Source organism: Thunnus maccoyii, chromosome 16, assembly GCF_910596095.1.
Source record: "Thunnus maccoyii chromosome 16, fThuMac1.1, whole genome shotgun sequence".
In the NCBI taxonomy this organism is placed as follows: Eukaryota; Metazoa; Chordata; class Actinopteri; order Scombriformes; family Scombridae; genus Thunnus; species Thunnus maccoyii.
Window position 1 is genome coordinate 2,840,368 of NC_056548.1, and position 14,284 is coordinate 2,854,651.

Sequence of the window (14,284 nt, forward strand, 5' to 3'; positions counted from 1 at the left end):
GGGCCGAATGGCTGAAACAAGCCACCTAGCGGCTGGCGGACCTGTCACTCAAAGCAGCCATGTCCTTCGTTATGCATAACTTTACGGCTTAATAAAACTTAAACAGGTGAGTTATAAAAAAATTCACCCCCTGTACAGTTGTCATGAAAGGGGAAATTAGCTAAAGTTACCAAACTGTAAACATGTTTATTCCTGCTGTAAAGTTGGGCATTTTAACATGGGGGTCTATGGGGATTGACTCGCTGTTGGAGCCTCAAGTGGCCATTCAAGGAACTGCAGTTTTTGGCACTTCCGCATTGGCTTCATTTTACAGCCCCGGAGGTTGCTGCTTGGCTGGCACACCGCCAGTGCGATGTTTTACGTTAACCAGCAATGATTGGTTTGTTACTGTTGACCGGAGAGGACTGTCCTCAGTGTGCTCCAACAGTGTTGCATCGTCAGGGCGGGACCGGCTCACATAAAAAGCGTCAGTGGTCTGCGGCGATGACATCAGCAGAGTTTATGTAATTACTCTCACTGCTAGAATTGGAAGACAGAAGTTCTGCCCTGCAGGTTTAAATCACCTTTAGACTGCGTGATGATGAGCAATGATTAACTTACTTCACTGAATGTCACATTGTGTGTGAGACGCCTGCAATAAAATTTTAGTCACAATCAGTGTCAGACTGTCTGAGCTTTGAGGCTGTCTGATTGTGAGATGAGTGTTTGGTGAATCACGGTGCGATGATGTAAACAGAAAAAAGTAAATGACACATCATCACCTTGTGTCATCTGTTTGCAGCTCTGATGTTTGAAAATGCAGCAAAGTTACACAAACTTCTTTTTTGTTTCACCTCCATTGTTTGATGTTTGTTTGTCACTGATGTATGAAGGAAAATTCTCCCTGAAATTTCATGAATACATAATTTCATGTCGTATTCTGATTGGTTTGTTTGTAGACGTGGGTCAAAGCAGCGGTCACACTGTGAGAATTTGGTCTTCTGCACATTTCCAGGTCTATACACACACACACACACACACACACACACACACACACACACACACACACACACACACACACACACACACACTCCTCAGCTGACAGTTCTGACAGTTAATGTAAGCTCCTCTGCACTTCCAGTAGCAGGGATGAATGTAGTTGTAGAATAAAAAGGGAACTGACAGGAACAACCAATTCAGCACATACGGGAAGAAGCTGAATGTGTGTTTGTGTTTGTGTGTGTGTGTGTGTGTGTGTGTGTGTGTGTGTGTGTGTGTGTGTCCAGAGACGGAAACAGCCTTACAATTGAAACAAAAGCTTGTAATGAATCACCTCTCTTTCTTTCTCGAGGAGCGTTCATTTCCTGTTACGACTGACCAGCAGCTCCTTCACACACAGCAGCGTGAATAGTCGGCCAGTAAAGATTTATTTATGTAGTACTATGTTACAAAGTGCTTCACAGTAGAAACATTTAGTACAAAGCACCAGACTGGCGGGATAAAGACACAAAACAAAATGCAAAATCATCAGTTGAGAAAAGCGAAGGAATATAAGTGGGTATTGAGAAGATTTCTTTTTTTTTTTTAATACCAATTAAGTTGATGTAATAGTGAAAGTTTAGGAGCAAAAGCAGCAAATGCATGTCTCCTGGTCAGCTGACCTGAGAGACTGTAAGTATCAGAGATGAGGAAGCCAAGCCAGAGTGGTCAGGAAGGTGATAGGAGGCTGAATGACTCATCAAAACTTAAACAATAAAAACTTAACAATAACATGTCCCTGATGGTTTTCCCACAAAAAAGTATAATTACCACATTAAAAATCCTTAAAATGGCATCTACTCCTTCTCCCTCATTAAAAATCCAGAATCTATGAATATGCAAATATTGTTCATCTCAGAAGTTTAACAGCTGGACACAAGATGTCTCCTGCTTCACTGAAAAGTCTATTGTCATGCTACATGTAGTATGCATACAATCATACATCTGTTATTGTGGCTTCTGTCGTTGCACGTCAATGTGATGTCATTAGTTTATGCTCTCTCGGCGGCTCAGTCCATAGCTGCGTCTCAAATCACACACTTCTGTTAGTACACTTTCATGTAGTGCACTGTGTACACTATGTACTTTGTGGTGTAGTGTGCAAATTTTTACAGGGTAATGTCATCTCAAATCAAACACAGCCATTGTGCACTTACCGGAAATGACGATCACAAATTAGCATTAGCTAGCGTTAGCATTCGCGTTATCGTTCGCGCGACCAAATCATTACAGACTGCTAAATTAACCCAAAAAACATACTGATGGCTTATATCCGACAACAGTTTAGTGGTGCTTAGTGCTAAAAAACACATGTATAACTTACATTTGTATAATGTGGCGATGTTCATCGTAGTTACAACGTACCCGGCCGCCATTTCCAGTTTGAAAAGTGGTCCCTCCTCTTCCGCTACGTAGCCAAGATGGCGACCATTGAGGGCGAGAAGCGTCCATAGTTCTACACTCAACTTTTTGACCGTTTTGAGTGCACCATCCAGATACTCACAGTGCACTGCATTTCCCATACTTCTCAGTGTGAACACATTTATGCACTCAAAATGTTAAGTGTAAATACAGAAGTATGTGATTTGAGACACAGCACATGTGACGTATCCTCTGCTGCACAGAGGATTGTGGGTCAGAAAAGCCAGAGAAGCACGCTGGCTTACATACTGCAAAATGTGACTGGATGTTAGTAGGACATCCTGGTACTTTTGGCATATTGCATGAGACATACAACGTACTGGGACCACAGACTGTATATAAATATGGACGACGCTTCGCCACTTCTGAAGAAAACTGAAGCCGAATTATCTCCTCTCCGGCAGCTGCCATCTTCAATGTGTGACATCATTTGGAGTCTGTGCAGTAGAGCCTGACGGAGGTTTGAGAGCGGCTGTCACAGCCGTCAATCATGACGTCACACCCCCTTTTTATATCATCAAATAACTAATTAAAAACACACTCATCAGAAAAATGAGCACTTGGACAAACATCAGCGTGATAAGAACGACTTAAAATGACAGAAACCATCATCTGTATTTGATGTGTACTTTGATTTTTTAGTTTGGCTCAACACCCATCCGCTAACATGGAGGGGGCGGGATTTATGACCTCTACTGCAGCCTGCTACCGGGGGGCGATCCAGATATTAATACCATACTATACTAAATAGTATGGTAGTATGGGTATGGGAACACACCCTCAGTGTTTGTGTACTAGAGGCTTCAAGTTTCCACATCACGCTCAACAATTCAAAAACAGAAGTCATACTGTTCAGTCCTCCTAATCCAAATAACCCCGTCAGTCTTGGTCCCCTGTCCACCTACATGAAGCCCACCGCCAGAAATCTCGGAGTAATGTTCGATTCAGGTCTAAGTTTCAAACCACACATTAAAAAAGTTGTCCAGTCCTGCTTCCTAAGCCGATGCTCCGCCATTCCGACCTTGAAAAAATCATCCACGCTTTCATTTTTCTCCAGATTAGATTACTGCACCTCCCTCCTTTCCGGTATGACACAAAAATCCCTGTTCCCCCTCCAACTAGTTCAGAACGCAGCAGCTCGGCCTCTTACTGGTTTTAACAGACAACATCACATCACCCCGATTCTGGCTTCTCTCCATTGGCTCCCTGTTCGTTTTAGAATTGATTTTGAGATTTTACTGATCACTTTTAAAGCACGTCTGGGTCTATGCTGACCCCGTACGAGCCAGCCCGCAGCCTCAGATCCTCAGGTAGGGCCCTTCTGGCTGTTCCAAAGTCAAGGCTTAAATCTTTTTCCATCAGGGCCCCTCGACTTTGGAACGACCTGCCTGAGGAGATAAGGCTCGCAGAATCAGTAACTTCTTTTAAATCACTTCTTAAAACCCATTTTTTACAGACTCTCTTTTATGTAATGTTGTCTTTTGATCATCTTTCTTTTAAACTTTTTATCATCTCTTTATTGTCTTTCTTTGCCTTTGGCCGCCATCTTTCTAAGGTCAGATCTGTTATTGTTTTCTGTTTCATGTCTTTGCTTTGCATTGCACTGCTTCTGCTTTGTCTGTCAAAGTGCTTTGTAAACTCTGTTTCTAAAAGGTGCTATATAAATAATAAATAAATAATCTCTGCACAAACATCATTTTGCACATTGAAGCCCCATTCACATACATCCTTCTCTAACAACCAACAACTTAAACAGGCCTCTAATCTACTGCAGTCAGTTAAGCCAGATCCATATTTCTCTTCACCGACATCTGGTATAAGACAGTATCACTGGTATCAGTTAACATTATCCATACTTTAAAGCCCCCACTCCACTCAAAAACATGTTTTTCTTCTTGTTCATTCAATTGGATGTTTGAGCTTCACTGTGCAGAATGATGAATGTGCACAGTTTGTTAAGTAAATATATTAAATGAAAAGCAACATCAGAAAAGACAAACAGTAATAACCACATAAAATAATTAACAGCAAGAAAAAAAATCTGTGAAAATAATATTAATAATAATAAAAGGAAGAAGAAAAACAAGATGAGGAAGTAAAACAAAAAATGAAACATCTCAAGCAAGACAGAAGTGGTACAGAAGCAGAAAACAAACAAAATGACCTTTTACAGTGGACTGATCCGATAGGATAGAGCATAATTGGGACATACTTCAGATGAAATCAGTGCCACAAGCCAGTCAGATAACTCTCTCCCAGACTTCCCCTCATTAGCCAGTAAATCATCCACATCGCTTTACTTAACTAAATCCAAAAATGATCCCCAGACCTTTCTGAAAGTGTCTTGTTTACCCTTTAACGTACACGTTACCTTTTCCATTATCAGGCTAGATGACATTTCCCTGAGCCACTTTTTCAAGCGAGAGTGATCAGACGCTTGTACCTTTAGATAAGGATTGGATAGATATAACCCCAGATATACACTTTGGGATAGAGAGGCAAATTTACTGACACTATTTAGGATGTGGTTGTGTTGTAATAGTTTTAGCCGAGTGTCTGGTGATATGTCCTCCTGAGTATCTTCCTTCCAGGAATTCAGTTTGTGTGCAGATGATTCAGTGGAGCCAGACACTAGCATATTGTATAGAGCTGAAATTCTGCCCTTTGCATTACAAAGGGTTGAGATCTTATTTTCTGAAGTGGACAGAGGAGGTTCTGTTTGATTTTGGTTAAGGGCAGCTGTGAGGAAGCTCCTTTGCTGTAAAGATTGTTAAAAAAAAAAAAAAAAAAGATTTGTAGGAATGTCATATTTTACTACAAGTTCTTCAGATGTCATAAAAATCTTTTCTTTATACAACTCTAGTTTATTCCTTAGTTGTTGGCCCAAAGTTGGAGTTGTCTGGTTTCCACATATGGAAGGAAAACATGACAAAGAATGTATTTCAGCTAGACATTTCCCTGCTTCATACCAAACATTAATTATACTCAAAACAAAGGGATTCTTTGTTTTCTTAGTTTCTTGTTATCGGCTGAGTAAATGTAGAGGTTGACGGGCGATTTGGGAACAACTGAAGACTTTTCAGTCTCCGTCCACACAGGGAGAGAATCGGAGGTAAAGTAGTACACAGCAGTGTAGAGTTGAACTGTCCGGTAATAACGCTGGATATCAGGTTAGTGGAGCCCTCCTCCGTCATATGACAGGGTTAGGGTTAATCAATAAAGACAAACAAACTCTCAGGTGTCTGTTATTCCAGATAAAAGTAGTGAACATTGGGATGGTGACGGCGGCGAGGGAATATTCTGAAATATGTACAGCAGGTTGGGAGGATAGTCGTTTTAAGAATGTTAATCCAGCCAATTAAAGATTTACGTAAAGATGACCATCTATCCATCTACTGATTTTGTTATTGAGTCTACTATGGGGCCACAGTTAGTTAAGACTATGTGTAACGGGGGACTATATAAGCCTCAAAGTTTACAACGCCCCCATTATGTTTCCTTTATATGACTGATAATAGTGACAGCCTGCAGTCTCTGCGTTGTGTTGTGATGATGATGATGATGGTGGACTAACGGCTGACAGTTAGTAACGTTAGTTTACTCCCACGAAGACACCCAGACGCTTCGATGTCGGTTCAATGACGTCTGTTTATTACTTACAAGCACTTCGGGATCTTCTGTCTCAGTAAAACTATTTAACATAAATAAAATCATAATCAAAGGAAACTTACAATACTAATGAATGATTTCTGTGACGAAGCTTAATAACTGTTAAATAACAAATTACAGGTTCAACAGTCTAAACTTGACCAGGATCAAAAAACTCACTATATTACAGATTGTTGATACAGATGAATCATAGATAATCACTCTGAATGTCAATATCATTATAATTAGTAATAAAGTCTATCTCAGGGCAGCTATACATTATTATTTACAGGTTTCCATTTAACAGTCACACACTCACCTGGTCTGACTTGTTCCCACGGTGATGGGCTTTATAGCTGCATCGTTACCATGGATACTATGTAGCAAAGTATTAAATATTAAATATCAGATAACAGCATAAAATAATGAAAATAACACAAATACGTACACCTTACAACTAAATAAAGGTAAAATTACTGACAAAATTATATTCTATATTAAAAGATTTTGCTGTTAGACATAGTGACCATTTAAAGCTCAACTAATGTATTTAATGTAACATGCAAGAGGCAGATGTTACATATGCAATCAGTCATGTGTTAATTAATATATATATATTTGTATATTCATAGAATGGATTTTTAATATGGGGGAAAGAACAGATGTCATTTTAAGGATTTTAACATCGTAATTATACTTTTTGTGGAAAAACCATATCAGACACACATTATTATTATTATTATTATTATTATTATTATTATTATTTTTCATATGTCTTAATACATGTCTGGACGGGATCTTTAAATATTTCCACCCATATGACAAAAAGCATTGTACAAATCAAACAAACAGCAATCAACAAAGCATTCAACTCAGTACAATAAATGCCGCTGTAGTCAGACCGATGACATCACTGAAGATGTCAGCGAGAGCACAATGCTGCCTTCATGTCATACGGGATGACACAGGAAAGATTCCAGCGTTAATGTTCACGTCATCTGGACGGCTGTTTGATAACTGAGTGAGACTGTGACAATTATTAATATTGAGGGGCAGTAAATCATATTTCTAGCGATGGAATACTGATGTCAGTGTACACTTACTTGCTCGTCTGTGTAAACTGTTGTATGTTGTGTGTAATATTGTACGTTTGTTTTTATGTATTACATTTTGTTGTCATGTGTTTTTGTGCTTGCTGCTCACTTGGGACAAATAATAAACTTGAGTTGGTCGTGTGAGGGTTTAAAATACTCTGACAAAGTTAAATTATCGCCATTAAATTTGGGTTTAACTACATTAAACAACAGACTCTGACTGACGTGAGGCGTCCATGTTTGCTTGGTTTTCAGACACTTCCATATTATTCAGTGCCAAGTCAGAAAAATCCCAGTTTCCCAGCCGTAATTACGACTCGGAGGTTGAAGTGAAGTCGGAAACTCATAATTACGACAACTACAATATGACCTGAACGCAGCATAAAAGCAGAAAATGATTTTATATGTCAGAAAACATGATGAGCTTTGTAAGTTAAAACAAATAAAGTTGATATTTTACTCAGAACTAAATCAATAAACAATAACTGGACACAAACAACACTTGTCTGTCTGGTTTTAACCAGAAAATGTTGATGTAACTGTAAAACACGACAATAAATACAAATAAGACTGGGATCGTGTCCACTAGCAATGCTACAGATAAAGATATTATACTGGCTAAACAAGCAAATGACATTTTGTCACAGTAGTAACTAAAATTTATATTTAATTAAAAAAAAATCCATTAGCAGCCAACGTAATGTACAGACTGCAGCATTTTGAAGCATCTGCAGACGAGCTTCGGCTCCTTGACTGAGATGAGAGTATAAATAATTACAGTAATCATGCTGTGAAAATATGAACGCATGGATTAGTTTCACATTCAAATGACTGATCTTAGAGATAATTCTCAATGAGTGCGTCTCCAAAAACTGTAAGTCAGAGCTGAAAACTAGTCGGTTCTCTCTGGCGGACAAATTATGTAACGGTGACACTGTTTCTAAATAATCTCAAACACATCTTTGGCATTCCTGTGCTGCAGTTTTTATTTATCAGCTGAGACATTATCAGTCGTTCTGTGTACTGAATGTGAGCAGGATGGGGAAGTGAAAGCAGAGGCATTAAATATAAAAAAAGGAAGGAAAAAGAAGAAGAGTGAAATTCTTCGTTACTAACAGACACCAAAGAGACGGCGAATAAACACAAAAATATTGAAAAACAAACTGTTGCTTCTGGGGAAACGGCTTCAGGAGAAAGAATTATACAGAAGAAGAAGAAGAGGAAGAAGCAGAAGAAGAAGGAAGAAGAATTTGAAGAAGTAGTTGTGAAAAAAGATGAAGTGTAACTGAACAAGTTTGAGAGGTTTCAGCTTCATGCAGCAGCAGTGCTGATGGTGAAAAGATGAATCTGGTTTTGTGTCTGTCAGTGTGATGCAGCCGCCGCACGTTTCAACAGACCGACTCGTCTTCTTCATCTCTCTCTTACTTATGAAAATGCTGTTTGACTCAAGAGAAACTGTAAGAGTTAAGTTTCTGGAAAAACTTGTAAGAGAAAATGGAAATAATGTTATGATAATAATCATAAAAGCTTGTGATTAGAGCTGAGATGATTAGTTGATTAATAGACGAGTATCATCAACTAAACATATAAATGCTTTTAATCTTCTAAAATATGAATATTTGCTGCTTCTCTCTTTTTAAAATATGATTCTTAACTGAATATCTTTGGGTTATTACTGAGCCAGGAGGAGCCACGGAGAAAAACTAATTTGTTCTCTTAAATTAATAATTAGTGCTCTTAATTGAACTATTTTGTCATTCAGCTGGAAGTTTGAAGACAGCGGCCAAGAAGACATTTCCGCTTTTTAACATCAGTCACAGATCCGAGTTGGATCCAAGTCAGCCAGGAAACGCTCCACAGTCACGGATGCACTAAGAGAATATAATACATAATATATAGTATTTTTATATAATATATAACGGACACGTCCTCAACCCTGAGGCTGAGTTTTTATGAACTGGATGACATCAGGAGCATGAAACGTCTGAGTGTTTTTGGACAAATAAAACTATAGAATAAGTCAGTTTTGGCTGTGGGACATTGTGAAAGGCATCTTTTGACATTTTATAGACAAAATAATTAATTAATATATTCAAAAGTTTACTCAATAATAAAAATAATTATTAGTTGCAGTCGTACTTGTGATATTATGACTTTAACGCACAACATGTAATATCAGCCTCTAGGGGTCTCAATCAAAACAATAACAACAGACTGAGTGTGATGACGGTGTGAAGTAGCAAGGGATCATGGGAGTTGTTGTCTTCGTTGTTAAATAACCAGCTTCAGCGGGATAGGATTACTCCAGTGTTCATCATTCAGGATGTTTTTACCCGCAGAGGTCTCCTCCTCTCCTCTCCAGAACAAACGGACCCGGAGATTACAGATAAAAACACTGAATAAAGCTGTTCCACCTAAAAAATCAATATTTCTCCGACGATGTTTGGTGACCATAGACCACCTTCCTGGAGGGGCTGTTAGCCGAGCTGCTGCTAACGTTTGCCCAGTTTATTTCTCTGATAACGTCCAGACGTCCAACGACTAAAATCCTTCTTCTGGCTAAAAGATATAGTTAAAAACGACTTAAATTCATCATGAAAATGTGGCTTAAAACTGAATAAAAGTCCATTTATAACAGTTTGTGTGGAACAACCACAACGCTGATGTATTATCTTGTAAGGATGTAAGTTACTCTTTGGTAGACGCCATTGTAGCGGACAAACACAGCGCCGCCGTATGCATCTTGTGCGTGTTTACTCTTTGGTAGAGGAGGTATGACGCCATCGACAGGCGACCAAATGAAACGGTCCGTTACTTTGATTAAATTACAGATTTCTCTGGGTTTGAAAACTGTTGGAAACATTTGGGATAATGTAAGTACACAACTCAACAACATATATAACATAGGTCTAGTTGTTTGTAGACATTTTAATGCGGAATAATTACATATTATACTTTTAATTTCATAAAATTACTTTTTCTTGACACATTAGAACTTTATTCTATAAATATTACAAATTAGTTTTTTTTTTAAAATGTTATTGTTGTCATATAATGAAATATAATTACTTGACTCTCAAAATATTTCTTCTTTGCAAAATATTAATTATAATAAAATATTATAATTTTCTCAATTATTGTCAAAATCTCAGAGCAGTGGCCCAAATACTTTCACTAATTTACAAGTAGTTTTTATATTTTAGTATAAAACTTTGTGTTTAACCATATAAATATGTTAAATGTGTTCAGTATTCTGCGTGCAGTGTGACGGAGTGAATGATGGATGGTTTCTTATTTTATCTGATCTCTTTTTTTTTTTTTACATTCTCAGCTGAAACTGAACAGATGTGATTATTATTCAGATTATTTTAAGGATCTTGTGTTCAGGTGTGGAGAGAGAACCTCGACTCAAAAAGCTTAAAAATAAAAGTTTAAAGGTTAGAAGCAGAACAAACGCAGTAAAGTTTAAACGTTAACAGAACAGTTTGTTGTCTGCTGGAGTTATGAATCAGTCAGTCAGCCAGTAATATTTCATAAAGTACTTCACTTCACCTATATCGCCATAGCAACCTCAGCCTGTTTTTAATTGGAGCCTGAGGCCAGTCTGCATCCCTTTCATCTTCCACACACACACACACACACACACATGTTGTATCTATGCATACATAGACACATACAAAGGCACATGTTCTTTTTTTCTGTTTAACACACACACACACACACACACACACTCTCTCTCTCTCTCTGTCTCTCTCTCTCTCTGCTCCGAGGCGTCGTCTCCCGGTGGGACGGAGTGATGTGGTGTCATCGCCACTCTTGATGTTAGAGGTTTATATCTGGTTCACGAGTGTCGCTCAGTTACACCTACAATCACAGTCAAACAGTGAAAAAATGCATTTCCACCATTTTTTCAGGTTTACAACTCGAACTCCAGCTGCATCCTGTCCGTGTATCTTGAGGATCAGCCGGCAGTAACCATATGAAAGAACAAATAATAAGCCCTGTTGACTATTGCAGCAACAAGTTGGGATGTGTTGTGTTGTGCAGTAGTAGTAGTAGTAGCCATTGACCTGTTTTTGCTTGTATTGCTAAATAAACCACATCAGAGAAAATCTTCCAGCTGACTCTCAGCTGTTCCTGATGCTTCACTGTTGAAGGACAATCAGTGGATGAATGACAATCAGAGTAACAACAGCCTGTGATTGGGATGCACTACCGCTGTGTGTGGGAGTAACAAGCAGCACTGAGGTCCATAACTGTGAGGCGTTGTTCCTGTTGAACCTCCTGATGATGCAGAATCTGTCTCTGCTGTAGGTGTTTTCAGAGGAAAACCATTTCCACGTGAGGTTAATGAGACGCAGCAACCTCTGTGTGTTTCATTAGCGATCGATTCATATGTGTGACCAGAGACTTGGAAATATGCAAATACAATCAGGCTTCCTCCGTATCAAACTATGCAGAATGTATCCCAACAATCAGTGGTGGAAGAAGTATTCAGATCATTTACTGCAGTAAAAGTACCAATACAGCAATGTAAAAAATACTCCATTACAAGTAAAAGTGCAGCATGTAAAATCCTACTACAGTTAAAGTACATAAGTATTATGAGCTTGATGTAGTTAAAGTATTGCAGTAAAAGTAGTGGTTTGGTCCCTCTGACTGATATATTATTATATATGACATCATTAGATTATTAATAGTGAAGCATCAGTGTTAGAGCAGCATGTTACTGTTGTAGCTGCTGGAGGTGGAGCTAGTTTACACTACTTTATATACAGTTAGCTAGTTTAGTCCAGTGGTTCCCAACCTAGGGGTCAGGCCCCTCCAAAGGGTCAGCAGATATATCTGAGGGGTCGTGAGATGATTAATGGGAGAGGAAAGAAGAAAAAACAAAGTTCTGATAAACAAATCTGTTTTCAGTTTTTGGACTTTTTCTCTAATCTTTGATTTTTGCTGAAATATTGGATCATTTGAACATTTATTGAAATGAAAGCATGTGAGAAGTTTAGAGGGAAAAATCACTATTTGGTGGAGCTGTTAACAACTCATAGACATGTGAAATGTGACCCCGACTACACACTGCTTTTTGTAAGACGTCAAAAGCCAAAAAAGGTTGGAAACCACTGGTTTCACCTTTAACAATGTGTTGTATTTTAAAAGCTTGTTATATTATCCATTGTGTCAAATCTTCATCTGAAAAGTAACTAAAGCTGTCAAATAAATGTAGTGGAGTAGAAAGTGCAATATTTCCCTTTGAAATGTAGAAAGTAGCATCACATGGAAATACTCAAGTAAAGTACAAGTACCTTAAAATTGTGCTTAACTACTTGAGTAAATGTACTTAGTTACTTTCCACCACTGCCAACAATGGAGGGTTCGTGGGAGGAAGGTTCACTGCTCTCAATTTAAAAAAAAGGGAAAATAGAAGAACAGCAAGGACTAAAAGCTGAAAGTTCACACGGTCAAATGCACAAAACAGAGATTATGAGCTGATCCAGGATCTCCTGTTTTATGAGACAGGTGCTTTCACTAAACCACAGAACCTCACTGTCAGTTCAATGGATGAGATGCTTCGTGAAGGGCAACCTCTTGTCAAAGTAAAGTAATATTTTCTTCCTGCAGGTGCTGAAAAGCAAAACAACAACCTTCCTGCATATTTCATCAGATGCACTTTCATATCTGCGAGCATGATTCAGAGGCAGTCTACTCATGTACAGGGTCATGGGAGTCTGTCCTCGGTGCTACTTTATCAGATTTTAACAGCTTTTTCCTGCTCTTCACCGAAGATTGGGAAGTTCACACTCCAGCACGCCCCGCCACACGTGTTCATCATAATAGTGCTACGTTTGCCAAACTGATGGTTTAGTACTCATCCTGAAAGTAGTGAAGAACAATGAAGCATAAATCTAACTTCTGTGTTGCTTGTAAGCATCTGAATCTACATTCTAACAAAATGACTGTTTGATAAAATATTTTTCCTCATATTGTACTATAATATGAGACCTGTGGTTTAGGGGTTAAGATACCAGTTACGCTTCCTCAGACCTGCTTGTCAGATGGTTGAATAGCTTCTGAGTCCTCCTCCCCTCCAGATTAGAGGAGATCATCCAGCTGCATGCAGGTGAGAAAGGAGCCTTGATTTGAACTATTCTCTCTAGCTTTCTTTTTCATTTTTGACATAACTACTTCTGATTTTGAGAACATGTTGTACACAGTAGTTCTGACTGAGTGACTCGACCCTAAAGATGAAAACCATGATCTCCACCATCCTTAGTTTGTATCTGTCTGGGGACTTTCTCTCTTTTTCCTTTGCTTCCTGTCATTTCTCCACGTTCAAAGCTAACCAAACCTTAACTATAGCTCTGTCAGATTATAAAAGTTTTGTTTTTGCGATAGTCATTTGTAACATATGTGTTTTGTCGTTCAGTTTGATAGACTTGTTGAGCCATCAAGTGCATATAAAATAGCCTTTTTGCAGGGATATTTGTTTTAAATTCAAGTTTTCAACCAACTTATGAAGTTAGAAGTATAGTTTGTCATCCAAGATTGATGTCATTCTCTTGTCTGTGTGTTAAGTGTTGTGCAGTGTGAAAAGGAGTCCTAGTGACCAGGTAAGAAACCACCACACCAACTCTGAGGGCAGGTCTGAATGCTTGACCCCTACAGTAAGGGGGTCTGGTGGCTCTGTTATGCTTTGGGGAGTATTTTGCTGGCATGGTTTGGGTCCACTTGTCCCCTTAGAGGGAAGGATCACTGCAAATCAATACAAAGTCATCTGAGTCATCATCTTTATCCTATGATGAGCCATTTCTATCCTGATGGGAGTGGTTTCTTCCAGGATGACAATGCCCCAATTCACAGGACACGAGGGGTCACTGACTGGTTTGATGAGCATGAAAATGATGTGAATCATATGTTATGACCTTCACAGTCACCAGATCTCAACCGAGTTAAACATCTATGGGAGATTTTGGACTGACGTGTTAGACGGCGCTCTCCACCACCATCATCAAAACACCAGATGAGGGAATATCTTTTTGAAGAATGGTGTTCATCCCTCCAGTAGAGTTCAGAGACTGTAGAATCAAGACCAAGGTGCACTG

The 14,284-nt window shown here is 38.8% G+C and overlaps 1 long non-coding RNA gene across 1 annotated transcript; it reads left to right on the forward strand.

The window, feature by feature from the left end:
- The first annotated feature begins 12,825 nt into the window (after positions 1-12,825).
- On the forward strand, positions 12,826-13,793 carry LOC121881247. Its single transcript, XR_006091731.1, has 3 exons — positions 12,826-13,105; positions 13,196-13,302; positions 13,758-13,793. It is a non-coding gene; the product is annotated as an uncharacterized LOC121881247 (long non-coding RNA).
- Positions 13,794-14,284: the final 491 nt, after the last annotated feature.